The sequence below is a fragment of the Bos taurus genome, chromosome 5 (assembly GCF_002263795.3).
Source record: "Bos taurus isolate L1 Dominette 01449 registration number 42190680 breed Hereford chromosome 5, ARS-UCD2.0, whole genome shotgun sequence".
Classification (NCBI taxonomy): Eukaryota; Metazoa; Chordata; class Mammalia; order Artiodactyla; family Bovidae; genus Bos; species Bos taurus.
The window spans coordinates 80,663,278-80,682,307 of NC_037332.1; the positions used below are offsets into that span (position 1 = coordinate 80,663,278).

The 19,030-nt window shown below is 35.9% G+C and overlaps 1 long non-coding RNA gene across 3 annotated transcripts in view; it reads left to right on the plus strand.

Annotated features, from left to right (window-relative positions):
• LOC112446617 (uncharacterized) overlaps positions 1–19,030 on the plus strand; it is a 36,421-nt gene that overhangs the window by 11,542 nt on the left and 5,849 nt on the right. For 2 of the 3 annotated variants that reach the window (XR_009494612.1, XR_009494611.1), the window contains exons 3-4: positions 4,132–4,279; positions 13,418–13,473. This is a non-coding gene — a long non-coding RNA (uncharacterized lncRNA). The remainder of the gene's footprint in view (positions 1–4,131; positions 4,280–13,417; positions 13,474–19,030) is intronic. The other variant, XR_009494613.1, reaches the window with a different exon arrangement.

Sequence of the window (19,030 nt, forward strand, 5' to 3'; positions counted from 1 at the left end):
TCTACTTTTACATGGAGGGGAAGGATCAGATTGTGTTTCAGATTTATGTCATTTTAGGCAAAGAAATTTTCTTTTATGAAAAATTGTATGTAAATCAAGAGTTTTCACCAAAATAAAACTATGAGAGAAAAGAGCCGAGGAATTTCATTAATAGATTCAAGTCTGAAAGAAGTGAAAACCCTGAGTTATTCTTTTCTATGGCACTGCGAACAGACCACAGGTCCCCCACTTCATACCCCACTTCCTCCAAAAGCCTCTGTGAGTCAGTTCGTGCTGTGACTGACATATAAATTTTTCTAAAGTGATTGAAATGGAACAAAACCAGAACATCAAAATGCTCTCCAAACCCAACCTGACCCAACCTGATATTTCCCTTGGTTTGAATCCCTGGTATTAAAAAAGAAAAAAAGCTTTAAATGCTCTAGAGAGCCTTTCTGGAGAAGGCAATGGCACCCCACCCCAGTACTCTTGCCTGGAAAATCCCATGGACGGAGGAGCCTGGGAGGCTGCAGTCCATGGGGTCGCTAAGAGTCGGACACGACTGAGCGACTTCACTTTCACTTTTCACTTTCCTGCACTGGAGAAGGAAATGGCAACCCACTCCAGTATTCTTGCCTGGAGAATCCCAGGGATGGGGGAGCCTAGTGGGCTGCCGTCTGTGGGGTCGCACAGAGTCGGACACGACTGAAGTGACTTAGCAGCAGTAGCAGCAGCAGAGAGCCTTTCTATTTCAAAAAGAAATTCTATGGTGAATGCTTAGGAAAAAAAAAGACACGGATCTATTTGTTTTGCAAATGTTGATATGGGGGTCTGATTTGCTTGAACTATCTAGTTATCTAGAAGTTTTGATTATATTGATGTGGTCAAAGTAGATATAACAACACCACTTTGAGTCCCATGCCTATAATTGAATCAACAAGACAACTTTGCTGATTATTTTATATTAAAATTAATTATGCAATTAGGGTGATAAATGGCATGCTTAGTCTCCTTTACAGAGAGAGAAGTCTGGAAAATTGACATCCTTAGACTTTCCATACTTAGAAAATTTAGGAACTTCAAACAAGAATGTTGCCCATTTATTGGCCCCTTCAGTTTTGCACTCTGTGCAAAACAGTCTGTAGGTGTTGCTCCTACAGTATCTGTGCTAGCTCCTCCTATTAGACCACAGAAAGACTGGGCAGCCTTATTGGAGAGCAGCCTTAGCCAAGGAATAGATACCACTTCTGACTTTCTTTTACTTGACCACTGGGAAGGTTCTTAATAATTTATAATCTTGATACCTCAAGCTTGTGTCCCTTGTTCACATGGAAGCAAATATAGCTTTTTTTTTTTTTTTCTGAGCAACTATAAGAAGGACCTTCCAAGCCATAGTTTATTGTTCATAGTTTCTGGGTTTTTTTTTTTTTTAATTTGACTACTTGGTGGGATCCTGGGAATATGGAGACCTCATCATTCTTTAAGATTTGAGATATACTTAGAGGCTAAATTAAAATCAGTCTCCACACAATAGCAAAGGGTATGTGTTAGGAGTGGGTGGTGATGTTGAATTAGGAATGGCTAGGTGCAACTTCTCTTCCAAAGGTGTGAAGCCAATTACCCTGACCTCCTAGAGCAGGACACATAAAAAGCTCCTAATAGAATGTCTACTTCTATTCATTTCACTTCTACTTATTACAGTTGACTCTTTGACTTCTAGAGACTTTAGCATCCACGGATTTTGGTATCAGTAGAAGATTCTGGAACCAACCCATACCAGTCCCCAAAAGTGACTAGTTTAATTGTGGGTTTGGATTCAAAAGGACATGATTGGGATTTGGGAAGGGATTGGTTGCTCAGACACAGATAAGGCAAGAACTGTAAACCAAAGTGAAGAAGTGGAACCTGAGAATTTTGCTGACCCTGAAAAACGGGGACTGTTTTATAAAACAAAAGGTCAGAAACACATGGAGAAGATATCAAATTTTATTGCCAGATAAGTGACATTCCATTTTATTGTTTTCCTCTATTTCTTTGCATTGATCACAGAGGATGGCTTTCCTATCTCTCCTTGCTATTCTTTGGAAATCCACGTTCAAATGGGTATATATTTCCTTTTCTCCTTTGCCTTTCACTTCTCTTCTTTTCTCAGCTATTTGTAAGCCTCCTCGGACAACCATTTTGCCTTTTTGCATTCCTTTTTCTTGGGGATGGTCTTGATCACTGCCTCCTGTGCAATGTCATGAACCTCTGTCCATAGTTCTTCAGGCACTGTACCAGGTACCTCTTCAGGTACTCTAATTCCTTGAATCTCTCTGTCACTTCCACAGTATAATTGTAAGGAATTTGGTTTAGGTCATATCTGAATGGTCTAGTGGTTTTCCCCACTTTCTTCAATTTAAGTGTGAATTTGGCAATAAGGAGTTCATGATCTGCGCCACAGTCAGCTCCTGGTCTTGTTTTTGCTGACCCTGTAGAGCTTCTCTTCAAGACTAGAGGTCTTTTCAAGAAAATTAGTGATATCAAGGGAACATTTCATGTAAAGATGGGCACAATAAAACACAGAAATGGTATGGACCTAGCAGAAGCAGAAGATATTAAGAAGAGCTGGCAAGAATACACATAACTATACAAAAAAGATCATCATGACCCAGATAACTACGATGGTGTGATCACTCACCTAGAGCCAGACATCCTGGAATGTGAAGTCAAGTGGGCCTTAAGAAGCATCACTACTAGCAAAGCTAAAGGAGGTGATGGAATTCCAGCTGAGCTATTTCAAATCATAAAAGATGATGCTATGAAAATGCTGCACTCAATATGCCAGCAAATTTGGAAAACTCAGCAGTGGCCACAGGGCTGGAAAAGATCAGTTTTCATTCCAATCCCAAAGAAGGGCAATGTCAAAGAATGTTCAGACTACTGCACAATTGCACTTATCTCACACACTAGCAAAATAATGCCCCAAATTCTCCAAGCCAGGCTTCAACAGTATGCAAACTGTGAACTTCCAGATGTTCAAGCTGCATTTAGAAAAGGCAGAGGAACCAGAGATAAAAATGCCAACATCTGTTGGATCATCAAAAAAGCAAGAGAGTTCCAGAAAAACATCTACTTCTGTTTTATTGACTATACCAAAGCCTTTGAAGATCATGTCATCTGGTCCCATCACTTCATGGCAAACAGATGGGGAAACAATGGAAACAGTGACAGATTTTATTTTCTTGGGATCCAAAATCATTGTAGATGGTGACTGCAGCCATGAAATTAAAAGATGTTTGCTCCTTGGAAGAAAAGCTATGACCAACCTAGACAGCATATTAAAGAGCAGAGACATTATTTTGCCAACAAAGGTCCATCTAGTCAAGGCTATGGTTTTTCCAGTGGTCATGTATGGATGTGAGAGTTGGACCATAAAGAAAACTGAGTGCCAAAGAATTGATGGTTTTGAACTGTGGTGTTGGAGAAGACTCTTGAGAGTCCCTTGGACTGCAAGGAGATCCAACCAGTCAATCCTAAAGGAAATAAGTCCGGAATATTGACTGGAAGGACTGATGTTGAAGCTGAAACTCCAATACTTTGGCCACCTGATGTGCAGAACTGACTCATTGAAAAGACCCTGATGCTGGGAAAGAGTGAAGGCAGGAAGAAAAGGGGATGACAGAGGATGAGATGGTTGGATTGCATCATGGACTTGATGCACATGAGTTTGTGCAAGCTTCGGGAGTTGGTGATGGATAGGGAGGCCTGGCGTGCTGCAGTCCATGGTGTCGCAGAGTCTGACATGACTGACTGAACTGAACTGAGCTGAAGTGACACTCCAGTTACTTATCCCAAAGAGATCTTTATTGCAAAACAAGTTGTCTGATCTTTGACAAGTATTTAATCTCTCCCATAATATGCTTCCCTAATACCATTAACTAGAAATTATCTTTTCTCAGTATTATTTTGTGGACTGAATTAAAATATAGAAGTTGGCTGACATAGTAACTGAAGCATAGTAGACTTAGAGAATACTAGTTCTCTTCCTTTTTATGAACTTAACTGTTAAAACATATAAGGATAGCACAACAATTATATCACCCACTTATTGAGTGTCATTGCTCACTATTAAGTACTAGGTGTTTTACAAATTTTCTTTTTATTTTGCAGCGACTCTTTGTGACTCCATGAACTGAAATCTGCCAAGCTACTCCATCCATGAGATTTCCCAGGCACAAGTATTGGAGTGGGTTCCCATTTCCTCTTCCAGGGAATATTCCTGACCCCAGGGGTGGAATCTGTATCTCCTGCATTGCAGGTGAATTCTTTACCACTGAACCAGCAGGGAAGCCTATATTGGAGCATAGTTAATTAATAATGTTGTGTTAGTTTTTGGTGTATAGCAAAATGATTCAGTTATACATATACATGTATCTATTCTTTTCCAATTTAAGTTATTACAGAATATTGAGCAATGTTCCTGTCCTATGTAGTAGTTCCTTGTTGATTACCTATTTTAAATAAAGCACTGTGTACATGTCAATATCAAACTCCAATTTATCCCTTGCTTTTAGCTCTACTTTTGATTTTATCAAAGTGAAAGAGTCATTTTTACTCAATAATCAAGAAGATTGTATTTTTCTGAGTTATTTTTAAAAACTTTGATATATCTTGGTAATCTAGAAAACATCTAGTTATTTTCTTTGTGAGAGTCCTGATTGTTAACATTGTATTACATTAATAAAACATATATTGTTTTGTATCTAACATTTTTCACTCAACAATATATTTGGAAAGTTCATTTAAGTTGTGCATGTAACTGTAGTTTGTTTATTTTCAACTGTGAATAGATATCCCTGGGGGGAATATACCATAACTGGCCATGTGGAGAGTTTCCAGTTAGAAGCTATGATGAAGAGTGCTGCTGTGAATTTTCTTGTACCTGTCTTTTGGTGCAAATGTGTTTGCATTTCTGTCGGAGTAGAATTGTTGGACTATAAGATATGTGAGATTTCAGTTTTAATAAGTGCTGCCAGTTTTGGGAAGTAGTTATATGCTTTACACTTCTACCAGCAATGAATTCCAATTATTACATGCCCATCAACATTTGTTATTTGTTTTTTTCATTTTATTCATTCTGGCAAGTGTGTAATGATACTGCGCTTGTGGTTTACATTTGCAATTCCCTGATGACAATGACACTGAGCCTTTTCACTCTGTTTATTGGCCATTTGTATATCCTCTTTTATGAAGTATTATTTTGGTATTTTTGTATCGAATGGACCATCTTCTTACTGATTTCTCTTTATTTTCTGGATATGAACCCTTTGTGAGTTTTAGGACTGTAAATATCTTCTTCATCTCCCTGGCTTATTTTTTCTATTCTCTTGATATCTTTTGAGGAATATACATTTTTAATTTAATATATTCCATTGTATTAATTCTTTCCTTTAAGGATAGTGCTTTTTACTTGCTGATTAAATCCTTCTTTCCCTTGTCTCTTATATTTTAGAACTTTGCTGTTTTGCCTTTCACATTTAGGTCTACAATCTACCTGAAGTAGATATTTGGAGGCAATTTAAGGTAGAGGATGTTTCGTCTTTATGTATATCCTACTATGTGAACTACTTATTAAAGAGATATCACTTTTTGCTTAGTTGTACAGTGCCACCTTTGTCTTCAATATAGAATCCACATCTGGGTGAGATTGATACAGATTCCTTAGTTATATAGATTCCTTACTTTTTCTCATAGATCTAACTGTTGGTCCTTGAGCCAGTATTACATTGTCTTAGTTACTGATGCTTTATAACTGAGTCTGATATAATCTGATATTTGGGAGAGCAAATACTTATATGCTTTTCCATCAGATGATTCTTGGACAGTCTTGATTTTCTTAATCTTTTAATAGAAATTTTAGAATCAGCTTTTTAAGACTCACCAAAATTTTCCAAAAAAAAAAAAAACCCACAAAACTTTAGAAGTTTTTGGAGAGGGGATTGCATTAAATCATCAAAATCAATTTGGGGAGTACTGACATACTGAATATTAATTTTAGCATTCTATAAGTATAATATATCCTTTTATTGAATTCCATTTTCTTTGATTTTTCTGCTATATACTTTGTACATTTCTATGTAGAAGTCTCATAAAACTTTCTTTAGATTTACCCCTAGAAATCTGACAATTTGATACTATAGTAAGGATATCTTTCAAAGAATTCAACTTCCCTTTCTGTCAATTGCAATTGAACACGACTCAACAGTTTTTTTTACATTAATTTTTACCCAGCAATTTTTAAAAGCTATTATTGTAAAATAGCTTTTACAATAACAAAAAAGGCATTACTGTAAAATTTTTATATAATCACATCATCTGTGAATAATAAGAATTTGATTTCTTCCTTTTTTGTCTTTATACTTCTTATTTATTTTTCTCATAGAACATTATGATTTTGAGTAGAAATGGTGATGGTGGCCATATTATTCTTATTTCTGATCTCAAAGGAAAATTTTTCAAAATTTATTATCATAAAGTAAGATGTCTGCTGAAGGTTTTAAAGATACTCTTTATCAGATTAAGAAAGCTTCTTAATATTCAAAGTTCATTAGGAATTAAAAAAAATCATACATATGTTAAATCTTTTCAAATGTGTTTCTGTTAATATCGAGATTTTTTTCTCCATAATTCTATTAATGTGGTAAAGTATACTAGTTGATTTTCTACTGTTAAACCAGTTTTACTCTCCTGATACAATACAAATTGGTGATCCTGGTATGGCTTTGCTAATATAGTGTTTAAGAATTTTGCTTGTATATTCAGGAGTTAGTGAAAGTGAAAGTCACTCAGTCTTGTCTGAATCTGTGTGACCCCATGGTCTATACAGTCCATGGAATTCTCTAGGCCAGAATGCTGAAATGAGTAGCCTTTCCCTTCTCCAGGAGATCTTCCTAACCCAGGGATCGAACCCAGGTCTCCCACATTGCAGGCAAATTCTTTACCAGCTCAGCTACCACGGTTAGATTTGTCTGTAATTCTTTTCCCCATATTGCCTTTATCAGGTTTTGTCATAAATATTATACTGGCATTATAAATAAAAATTGGAAGCTTTTCCATCTTTTCTCTGCGTTTGTGTAAAAATGACATCATTCCTTCTGAATATTTGCTAAAATTCACAGGTAATTGTTCTTGCTCCAGGATTTTCTTTGGAGGAAGGTATTTATTTACAGAGTAGTTTTTGCTGTTACAGAGTATTGTTGCTGTTCAATCACTGTTGTGTCTGACTCTGCGACCCCATGAACTGCAGCATGCCAGGCTTCCCAGTTCTTCACTCTCTCCCAGAGTTTGCTATCTAACCATGTCATACTCTTCCCCCTTCTCCCTTTGCCTTCAATGTTTCCCAACATCAGGAATTTTTCCAATGAGTCGGCTCTTCCCATCAGGTGGCCTAAGTATTGGAGCTTCAGCTTCATCATCAGTCCTTCCAATGAATATTCAGGGTTGATTTTCTTTGGCATTGACTGGTTTGATTTCCTTGCAGTCCAAGGAACTCTCAAAAGTCCTCCAGCACAATTCCAAAACATCAATTCTTCCATGCTCAGCCTTCTTTATGGTCCAAATCTCACATCTGTACGTGACTACTGGAAAAATCATAGCTTTGACTACAGGGAACAGTGATAGTATTGCTTACATTTTCAATTCCTTCCTTCATCTTTGGTAACTATGTTTTTAGGTAAGTCAGCTATATTTGGAAACTTGTAAAAGTGTGTAATGTTAAGTTTCCAACCTCTGTTTCTTTAAGTTGTTTATGATTATAGCAACCATATGATTCATAATCCCACTGGAACACTTGAGAGTGAGAAGAGTACTACAAATTATTGAAATTCTTTATTTTTGATAGAATTTCTATATTTATTTACCTATATTGATTTCATTATTGTGGTGTACTTATAAAATGATTTCATTATTTTGGTGTAATTATAAAATGACTGAAAGTCTATTTTAAAATAAAAGTCTTTCTACAAAATATAAATAGCATTATCTATTTTCATTAATGCAAAAAAAATCTTTATATTCAATTCCTAAGCATTATAAAATGAACAAAATGTTTGTTCTTAGTAAATATTCATATCATTTAATTAGTTTCTTGGCTGTATTTATCACTGACATTATTGTATTACTGATATTTTTCTGAAGAATATAATTTTTACAATATTTTCTTATTATCCTTAATTTTTTCATATAATTGCCTGCAGTGTTTTCAAAATAGATTTTATCTTTCTAAATTTGAAACTGTTGACAATTTCAGTTGATATTTTTTGTAAAACAAAATATTTTAAATTAAGAACATACTCTTTCTACAGGTGTTGAGGTACCTCAAAGCTCATAGTAGTTTCCTGGAATAAATTTTATTATTTTTTCATAATGAAATACATAAATATTTCAGTCTAAATATTTTCACAAGTTCTGTCTTTTTTCTTCAATTCAGAGTACACGTCTTTGAAAAATATTTTTGCAAGGAAGAATTCATCAAACAAGTTGTCTATGGTTTTGACTCTTTTGAGCATTCACTAAATTCACATGCTGTAAAATTTCGGACCTTTTCAATTTCATTCCACTCCAATTCAGAACATAAATTTACCCAATTAGAAGTAGAAACTCCATCAAAAGATTCTTATGACAAGTTAAAATTTACAAATTTCAATTGCAATATTTTAATGCTAAATCTTATACACTATTTGAGTTCCTAATAAATTATTTCTCCAAGTCTTCCTTCTTTTTAAAGGAATATATTTATATTTGTCTGAATGTTTGTCACTTAATTACAATTAGTAACTCTGAGAGTTGAAGTTTTATGCTATTCCATTTGGTGAATATTTTCATTAGAGGTTTCCAACTGATTCTGATAAAAATAAAACCAAATTTTGGAGTCTTATTTATCAAGAACTTAAAAAGCATTGTAGGCCATTGAGGTTAAATTATTATTAAGTTTACATATGTGTAAGCATATAAATATTCAGTGTTAATTTTATCTCAAAATTTTAAGTTTATTGTTGAAATTTGCATACATCCTGAGTACTGACAACTAGAGTTTTCATTTCAATTGGTAGAATATAGCAGCTTCTTTGGATGTAATTATGAATTTCCAGGTGGCACTAGTGGTAAAGAACCTACCTGACAAAGCAGAAGACATAAGAGACATGAGTTCGATCCCTGGGTTGGGAAGATCCCCTGGAGGAGGGCATGGCAACCCACTCCAGTATTCTTGTCTGGAGAATCCCGATGGACAAAGGAGCCTGGAGTGTTACAGTCCATTGTGTCACACAGAGCCAGACACAACTGAAGCAACGTAGCACACATGAACAGCAGCTTCTTGGGATGTAATTATGAATTATGTGTAGACCAAATCAAGGATTAACACGTTTGAAATTTAGTAAGGCTATTGCCTTATGTTGGCATCATGCTTCATCAAAATTTGTATATTTATCACAAAAGCAAATACTTTTGTCTTTAATATTGGCTTTTCAAATGAAAGTTACAACAGCATTCACAAAAATGTCCCATTTTGACTTTCAACAGAAGGAAAATCCAAGCATTTGCTTCTGTATAAATGAATTCCCAAGCACTTGATTCTGTGTAAGCAACAAAAGCATTATGAAATCAACTGATGTTCTATTTGAAGCATCTGATGGCACTAATATAAAGAGAGTGCTTACATATCTGGGTATTCATTGAAATAAGGGAGACAATATATTCATGGCTGTCACTTCATTTTCATATGTGCACAAGAAACTTTATCTTAACAAAATGAATGGAAGTAATTATAGCAGTCATTTGATCTAAATGAAAAGCGCTGCTTCACAAAATGAGTGAGTGAAAGTCACTCAGTCGTGTCTGACTCTTTGTGACTCAATCAATGGACTATAGAGTCCATGGAATTCTCCAGGCTGGAATACTGTAGTGGGTAGCCTTTCCCTTCTCCAGGGGATCTTCCCAACCCAGGGATCAAACCCAGGTTTCCCACATTACAGGCAGAGTCTTTATCAGCTGAGCCACAAGGTAAGCCCAAGAATACTGGAGTGCGTAGCCTATCTGTTCTCCAAGGGATCTTCTCCATCCAGAAATCAAACTGGGGTCTCCAGCATTGCAGGTGGATTCTTTACCAACTGAGCTATCAGGGAAGCACGAAGCATGTAAATATATCTACAACTGCTTTGGCTAGTTTTTGTATGCAAGAATAGCCTTCTTAAAATAACTATTAATTTAGAAGTATAAGTGTCTTCTGTCTTTGTGTGTGTGTGTGTCATCAGGAATAATGCCATGACTCCTATAAAGACTGGTAAATGTAAATTAACATTTTGTGTAAGTAACACGTTTATCAGCAATATTCTTGAGGAACTGAAATTTCATACTTAATCTTTACTAAATATTTTAAAGTTCAAAATTCAAAAGATTAGAAAATAAGAAAGCATTACCTAACAATAAAGGAAGCATACAGTTACAGATTTACTCCATTCAATAAATGAAAACCATTGTAGCAAGATAGTTTAGGTTTCTCTAGTCTATACACTTTATGGCAGGGCTACACAGCTGTTTTCCCACATAAATTCCTCATTTAACCTGTAATTTCTCACTTGCCTCACAGACTCTACCACTGGTAGCCTGTCCATTTCATGCATCTCATAGGTCACACCTGAGTCATATTACAGCTCATTAGAACACCAAGAAGCTGATAGGGCAGTGGTGTTGAATAGTCCCCTACTTTCACCAGAGCCCAGAGTCAGCCCATAGGTGCCTTTCCTGAAAAGTGCACCTCACTTTATCAGCGAGTGCCTGCCTTGTTTCCTGTGGAGGAAGGTGTTAGCTAGGCTCGTCAGGGTTAGCAAAAGGAGTGGCAGGTTGCCATTTATCATCATCAGGTTTATAGTCAGAACTTGGTTCACTGAACATATATTACACATACAACTAGATAAAGCAATGGCATTGAGTCAAAGTACAAAAAAGAAATTCTACTGAATTCATCAGAAATTATTTTACTGCAAGTATTAAAACTGATAATTTATTACAAAAGGAAAGCTCAGGTGAAAAAAAGAGTTAGGATACCAGTGAAAATGATGTAAACTGGAACATTCTACAAATAATACTCTGGCAATTCCCTTTCCTTCCTTCCTCCTTCTCTGCCACCCTCTCTCTCCTCTTTCTCATTTCTCTCTTTCTTTCTCTCCTTTTCCCTCCAACTCTTTGCTTTCTCTCTGAAAAATCCTACCCTTATAGCAAATTAGAGGGAATAATATGATGAACACCAATGTACTTTCTCACAGCTTCAACAGTTTTCAACACATGATCAATTTGTTTCCTCTTCAGTCCTCTCATTATTCACTTCCCCTGCATTACTTTAAAGCAAACCTCAGACACCCTTTCTTTGCATCTGATGATTGTTTTTCAGATATTTTCAGGACATTTAACAGTTGCTGCCTGTTTTCTATTTTTTATATTGCTTGTTTGTGTGTTCTCTCCTATTTTCTTGATAGTCTCGTCCAGCATTTATTGATTTTGTTAGGCTTTTCAAAGAAATCTCTCTTTTTTTTTCATTTTCTTTTTTAATATTTTTTAATATAAATTTATTTATTTTAATTGGAGGTTAATTACAACATTGTATTGGTTTTGCCATACATCAACATGAATCTGCCACAGGTATACATGTATCTCTTTAGTGGCCTTCTCTACATTTTGTTTGTGGTTTCATTAATTTCTCTTATCTTTATTATTTTCTTTCTTCTACTTTCTTTTTGTTCAGTTGGATATTCTAATTTTTTCAGACGTATGCCAGCTCATACATCAACCTTTCTTCTTTTCTAATAAATGTACCCAATCTTGTACACTTCTAAGTAGAGTATTTTGGTGGCGTTTCACAAATTTGAAATGCAATTTTATTTTCAGTTGGGTCAAAAAATTTCCAAAAAAAATTTTTTTTTTCCAAATTTTTATTGTAATTTTTAATTCAAAGTTTGAATTGTATTTTCATTTTCAGTTGGATCAAAACATTTTTTAATAGTCACCGGGATTTCTTTTGACCCATAGGGTATTTAGTAGTACATTTCTTAATTTCCAATCATAAGAGGATTTTCCAGTTATCTTTTTATTATTGGTTCCTAGCATAACTGTAGTAAGGAATATAGTGAAGAATTATATGCTGTATGGCTTCTGTTCATTCTTTTAATTTAAAAAATCCCACTTGAAAGTTTAATTAATTTGCATTAATTCACTTAAATTCAAGGAAATTGCTTTTACATTCAGTTTTAAATTTGTCATCTCATTCAAAGAGAAGTATTTGTTCTGTCTATTCTGAGTTCCTTGTTTCTCTCTTCTTGATTTTATAAGGGTTGAATATTTTCTTCTCTTGCCTTAGAAGTTATATACACTCTTCATTATTGGTTATTCCATTTGAGACACTGATGAAAAGCTGTGGAGCACAGTTTTCTCAGGTTCCAGGAAAACCCACTCTTTTAACTTAATCCATTATCGGTGGTTAAGCATCTCAGAGAAAATGAAGAAATAAACAGCAAGTGGTGCTTCTTAAACACTTGAGCAAGAATAAAACAAGGCAAGGTCATCACAGTGTCCAATATTAAGTTTTGTCAACTTTCTCATTGGAATTCAGACACGTCTGATCATGGTTAGCAGATACATGCCTATATTATGGGGATGGGAACATTTCCATGAAGATGTTGACAACTAGTTAAGTTGTACTCAGCACATGATTGTATACATTGTATAGGCTTCAAAAATATAGACTCATGAAGGATCTGGAGCTGATAATAAAACTGATGAATGTCACATTATAACTTTCATTATGGTTCTCTAATGCATCCATAACATCTGGAAACAGGAGAAAGGCAGATTTGGGGGCTCTATTTACAACATTCGGATTTACTAGATCAGGCTTGTGAATGGGCTCAGGTAGGTTTTCCTGAGGAGTTAGAGAAATAATGGAATAGAGTCCCCAGAGACTCACTATTGCAATGCCAATGGGCTTAGTGCAATATAATGGTGCAATATAATGGCTAATGTTGTCAGCATCAACCAGCTAGTGACCACTATAGGAAGTGGACTTTATTCATAAAAAAGCTAGTATCCAGAACAAAGTACCAGACCTCTCAAAGCCAGAGTTAAAAAATCGAGTTAATTCAGCTGAAATTCAAATTAAGACACTGTCTCCATGAAAAATTCAATGAAATGAAAAATTTTACCTGTGTTGAATATAATCTGTAAAAAGTATGCCTTCTTGTTACGCTATTTAAGCTAATGTGACTTATTTAAGGTGGTGGCATATTGCTTTCACCATCAATTAAAAATATTTCCCCATCATGTTAAAACTCCATTAAGCATACTATGTGACATACTAAGTGATATTAATACCGCATATACAATTTCTCATTGATCTTCACCACTGTAGGCATTATAAAGAAACTGAGGCAGACAGAGATGAACTCAACCACGATTACAGAGCTGGTGAGTAGCAGAGCCAATGTTTGATGTGTTTATTCCAAAAGCGATGTTTGTTCCAACCTGCAACACTGCCTTCCTTAATCCTGAGAATTTATTAATATGAACATGCTAGGAAGGAAATGTTGTGGTATGGAATTTCTTTATAGGCTAAATTGGCTAAATTCATCTCTAATTTTTCTCCAGCAGCATTTTCATTCAGAGCTGGACCATGGCTGTTACAAAAGATACCTAGCTTTGGGATAGATAGGATTTCATTATAAAAGCACTGGGGAGATTTGAGAGAAATTTGAACTAGGTTTCTGAATGATATGCACATTTCTTCAAAACTGGAGGATACTTACATCAAGCATAGATCTTGTCTATAACTATGAATTTATTTTAAGATGACAAAGAAAGCTGTGAGTCTCAAAAATACAATGTTATATAAAGACAAAAGAAGCACTATTATTTAGGGTAAAATAAATAAATTAAACAATGCCCTAGAGTCAACAGGGGAGAAATTACTGAGACAAAGAAAAAAGGAAAAAGGAAAGAAAAGATGGAGAAAAAGTCAGAGAAGCAAAAAAGAAAAGAACAAAGGGATCTAATCTAGCATATGGGATTCATCTAATGTATGGAAGAAAGAGTCCAGAGGTTGAAATATTGAGTCTTTTTGTTGAAAGTTAGCAGCATTTAGATATTACTTATAAGATATAAGGAAAGGTTTTCTTTTTACTTTTCTGTTTTGAAAATATGTCCCTATGAAATTGTCACTGTATAAGTATTAGATTTTGTTTTATGTATTCTCTTAACATAATGTGTGTTAAGTCGCTTCAGCCATGTCCAACTCTTGGCAACCCTATGGACTATCACTTGCCAGGCTCTTCTGTCCACAAGATTCTCCAGGCAAGAACACTTGAGAGGGTTGCCATTTCCTCCTCCAAGGGATCTTCCTGACCCTGGGATCGAACCTGCATCTCTTATATCGCCTGCATTGGCAGGCGGGCTGTTCACCAGTAGTGCCACCTGGGAAGCCCTCTGAAACCACAGAGATGTCTACAAAAGCGGGCTCCTGCTCAGGACACTCTTGGCTGCAGAAGCAGACACACACCAGGGCACACCAGCTATGCATACGGCTCCAAGGCCACACATGTGCGGGCGTGCAATCCCTAATAATACTTTTCAATTCTTAGCAGATTTACAATGTTTATACCTAATATTTTGTAGATATAACTAGACCTTGACTTCACACATTGCAGAATAACTAGAGTTTTTCTTCCTTATATCAAGAATTAAATTAAAAAGAAACAAATAAAAAAGATTTAAAAATGTAAGAGAAGCCTAAGTGTTCAATGGGGTCACAAAATACTGTGCTTGTTTGAAAAACGAGTTGACTTTTTTTTTAACTTTGTGTAGCCTTATCTATGCATTCATTAAAGTGACAGTTCAAAGTCTCCATGTTCTTGGAGCCTTCCTTTTCTGCAGAGATATGTCTTGATGACGCAATAGCAATATAATAAATCAGCTAGGGAATTCAATCTGGTGTTGCTAAAAATCACAGTGGCAGGTACTTCAAGTTAGGCAGATGGCCTGTTTCCAGAAGTTATTCAATAAAGGAAATGAAGAGACTGTGCAAAAACCAGAGACGCTATAATTCTCCAGCTTCTCAGAGGCTACAGGTCAAGCTAACACACTCAGAGCCTCGCCTTGTCTCACCTTTGCTCAACTGTTCAAGAAACACCACTTGCAGTTTATTTCTTCATTTACTCTGAGCTACTTGCCCCACTGGAGCTGAAATAAGTTAAAACTGTTGGGTTTCTCTTGGAGACCTCAGAAAACAGTGCTCCACAGCTTTTCATCAGTGTCTCAAATGGTGAAGATCTCTCAGGGAGAAACATGTCATCAAAAATTGCAAGTTCTCAGTCACACCTTTCAATGAAAAAAAAAAAAAAAAGTTCCCCATTCTATCCCACCTTAGTTTCGGCCTAGTTAACAGGGAACTCTTTAAATAAAATAAACAAGTTCGTGAACCTCTCCAGGGTCCCTCTTACCCTTGTCAGGTCTGTGTTGCCCGCTTTTGGCTCTAAGATCTGGCTTTTCTTCCCAACTCCTGGTGGTCTTGGCAAAACCCCGAGCAGGTTCCCAGGCCGCACACCCACGGAGGAGATTGTGGGGTTTGGTGGTTACAGGAACTGGCCAGAGAATCTTGCATTTCAGTCTCTGCTGAGCAACTCAACTTTCTGACCTTGCAGATGAGTCACTTGGATAGTATTGACTGAAAGGGAGAATTTGGGGGCAAATATAGGAACCTTCTCTGAAATCCAGATGCTGTTTGTGAGCTGTGTTTTCCCAGATCAAATAAACAAGTACCAAAAAGCAGTCATCCAGGCCCCATGGAAAAAATATGTGCCCCAGATGCTTTCATGGCTAGTGGGTGGCTAAATTAGGTTCTTGTTTTGTCTAAAGGCATTTGAGTATGTAAAAAAAATTACATAGCAAATATCTGGTGTCCTGACTCTCTCAAATTATGAAAACTACTGGTCTTATAATATGTTAGTGGCAAAGAATAAACATAAATTAAAATCCAATTTACCAACAAAACACTTTGCTTGCATATTGTAGAAAAGCAAAAAAGCATCAAGTCAAAACATTTCAATGTCCTAGACCATTACTCACAGTTATGCTATTTTGGAGTCCCATGGCAATCTCTATTGACTGTTGAAATAAAAACCTGAAGACCCCAGGTTTTTCACCTAAAAAAAAAAACTATACATCATTTTAGATTTCTTGTATAACATTCAATCTTGAAGAGAAAAAAGAAATCCAACCAATTCCAGTTTCTGTCAAGGTAACAGACATTTCAACTCTTTATCTAAGAATACTTTCTTTTAGAACATTTGTTGGGTTTGGGCGTTTACTTCCCTCCAACTGTGAAGGTTCAGAATAGATGCACTGGAAATCCCCAAAGAAAGCCAGACTCAGTCATCCCAACCTTTGTTAATCCTGTCACTGCCCTTTTCAACCTCTTAACCAGATCCCTGGGGGATGCAGTGATTATCTCTACCCTATAGTTTTGCTTTCCTCCTCATCCTTCTTCTCCAGCTGTTTATTGTCCATGGATGCTCACTGGTTGAAAAAAATTTTTCTGTCCGTTGCCTACTAGATAAGGTGTTCTCTGCTTTTCCTTCATCTCTCTGGGGTCTTCTTTGAAAGCATCAGCCAATCAGTGTGCTATCATTTCAGCAATTATATTAATGGCAGAACACGGATGTAGCAGTAAAATAAAATGATTAAGCAATAGATAGATGGAATGATAATCTTGTGTTCACCAGTAAACTTAGAGAGTTAACTTTTTCTTTTCTAGTACCTATTTCCTTTATTGGTAAAATGATGGAGTTGGAAAGATGGTCAAAGACTTTTCTGAGCCCACTGTATTAGTAAGTGTTCTCCAAAGAAACAGAACCAGTGAGATATGTACTTAAATATATATATATATATATATATATATATATATATATATATATAAATATAAATAAATGAGTGTGTACATATACCTACATTGAAGAGGGCAATATACTTTACTGAGTCCGCCAATTCAAATGCTAATCTTATACTGAAACACCCAGAAATAATGTTTAATCAAGGCACCAGTGAAGTTGATGCATAAAACCTTAAAGACGAAGAGTGCAGTGACTAGCCATTGGAAGTTGATGACCAACTGAGATGATCATCGAAGCTGATCCTCTTACAACTACATGAGAAATTGTCCAAGAGCTCAACCCCCACCATTCTACAATTCTTCAGCATTTGAAGCAGATGCTTCAAATTTGGAAATTTGAAAAAATTGGAAAATTTGGAAAATTGGAAAGGTGAAAAAACTCGATAAGTGGGTGCTTCATGAGTCAACTGCAAATCCAAAAATTGTCATTTTGAACTGTCATGTTCTCTTATTTTATGTAAATTCTATGAAACAGCGACCAACCATTTCTCAATCAGACTGTGATGTGTGATGAAAAGTGCAAGATTTACCAGTTCAGTGGTTGGACTGAGAAGAAGCTCCAAAGCTCTTCCCAGAGCCAAACTTGCACCAAGTAAAACGGTCATGGTCACTGTTTAGTGGTCTGCTGCTGATCTGATTTACTACAGATTTCTGAATTCTGGCAAAACCATTACATCTCAGAAATATGCTCAGCAATTTGATGGGGTGCACTGCAAACTGCAATGCCTGCAGTGAGCATTGGTCAAAGAAAGGCCCCAATTCTTCTCCATGACAATGTCCAACTACCTGCTGTACAACCAATCTTTCAAAAGTCGAATGAATTGGGCTACAAAGTTTTGCCTCATCTGTCATACTCACCTGACCTCTCACCTACTGAATACCACTTCTTCAAGCACCTCAACAACTTTTTGCAAGGAAAGTGCCTCCACAACCAGCAGGTCAAAGGAAATGCTTTCTAAGAGTTTGTTGAATCCTGAAGCACAGATTTTTATGCTACTGGGATAAATAAACTTATTTCTCATTGGCAAACATGTTTGAGCCTAGTTACAATGATTTAAAATTCAGGGTCCAAAACTGTAATTACTTTTGCACCAACCTAATAAAGACAGGAAAATTGCTCCAGAAACAATGAACAACACAAATAACCAAATCCCCATGTGTCAGAAATATAATGAAATTAACTTACATAAACTCTTCAGAATAAAGCATGTTTTTCAAAAAATCAAGTGTAAAAATATAATCATGTTTATTTTAATCCTCATTCTTGCAATCTTTTGCTCTTCTATAGAATGAGTAATTCTACAGACAGGGACTTAGTCTCCACACCCACGTGTGTACTTTTACATGCATGTGCACCAGTATTCAAAGACACATAACTGCTTATTACTCCTATTTTCATCAGCAGAAAAATAGCACTTCTACCCTCCCTGTCTGATACGCACTTCCTCACTACTGCCATTGAACTCTCTAGCATATTAGCATTGTACCACAGGACAAGTATGCACAGATCAATTTATTCTGTGACTTCTGTAAACTTCTGTAAAACTTTGTTCAGAGATCTTTTATGTTGAAATGGTATCAAAATACTTTATACATTTTCTTGGAATTATAAGATATTAAGAACAAGGGCTAAATGTTGGATGAATCTTAGAAAAATCCTTTTGTCTTTCTAAAATTGTCTGAAATTTCATGGATCTAGACAGCAGTGGTTCCCTATGTCCTACTGTATAATCAATTCATGAAAAGCTCATTTTACATTTTTATTTAATTATTATTTCATTCTAACCACTGATTTTAAAAAAATTCATGTAAAATTCACAGTATGTCCCAAATAGTGGGTGTGTGCTCGGTCACTGACATATCCAACTCTTTTGCAACCCCATGGACTATAGCCCACCATGCTCTTCTATCAGATTCTCCAGGCAAGAATACAGGAGTGGGTTGCCATTTCCTTCTCTAGTTCCAACTAGTACTACCACTTAATGACAGACTCATTTAATTAATTGCAGCTTTCCAGGGAAACCAAACGTAAAACTTTGGTAAACTCCCAATTTTTTGTGTGAGTGACACTCATATTTTTAT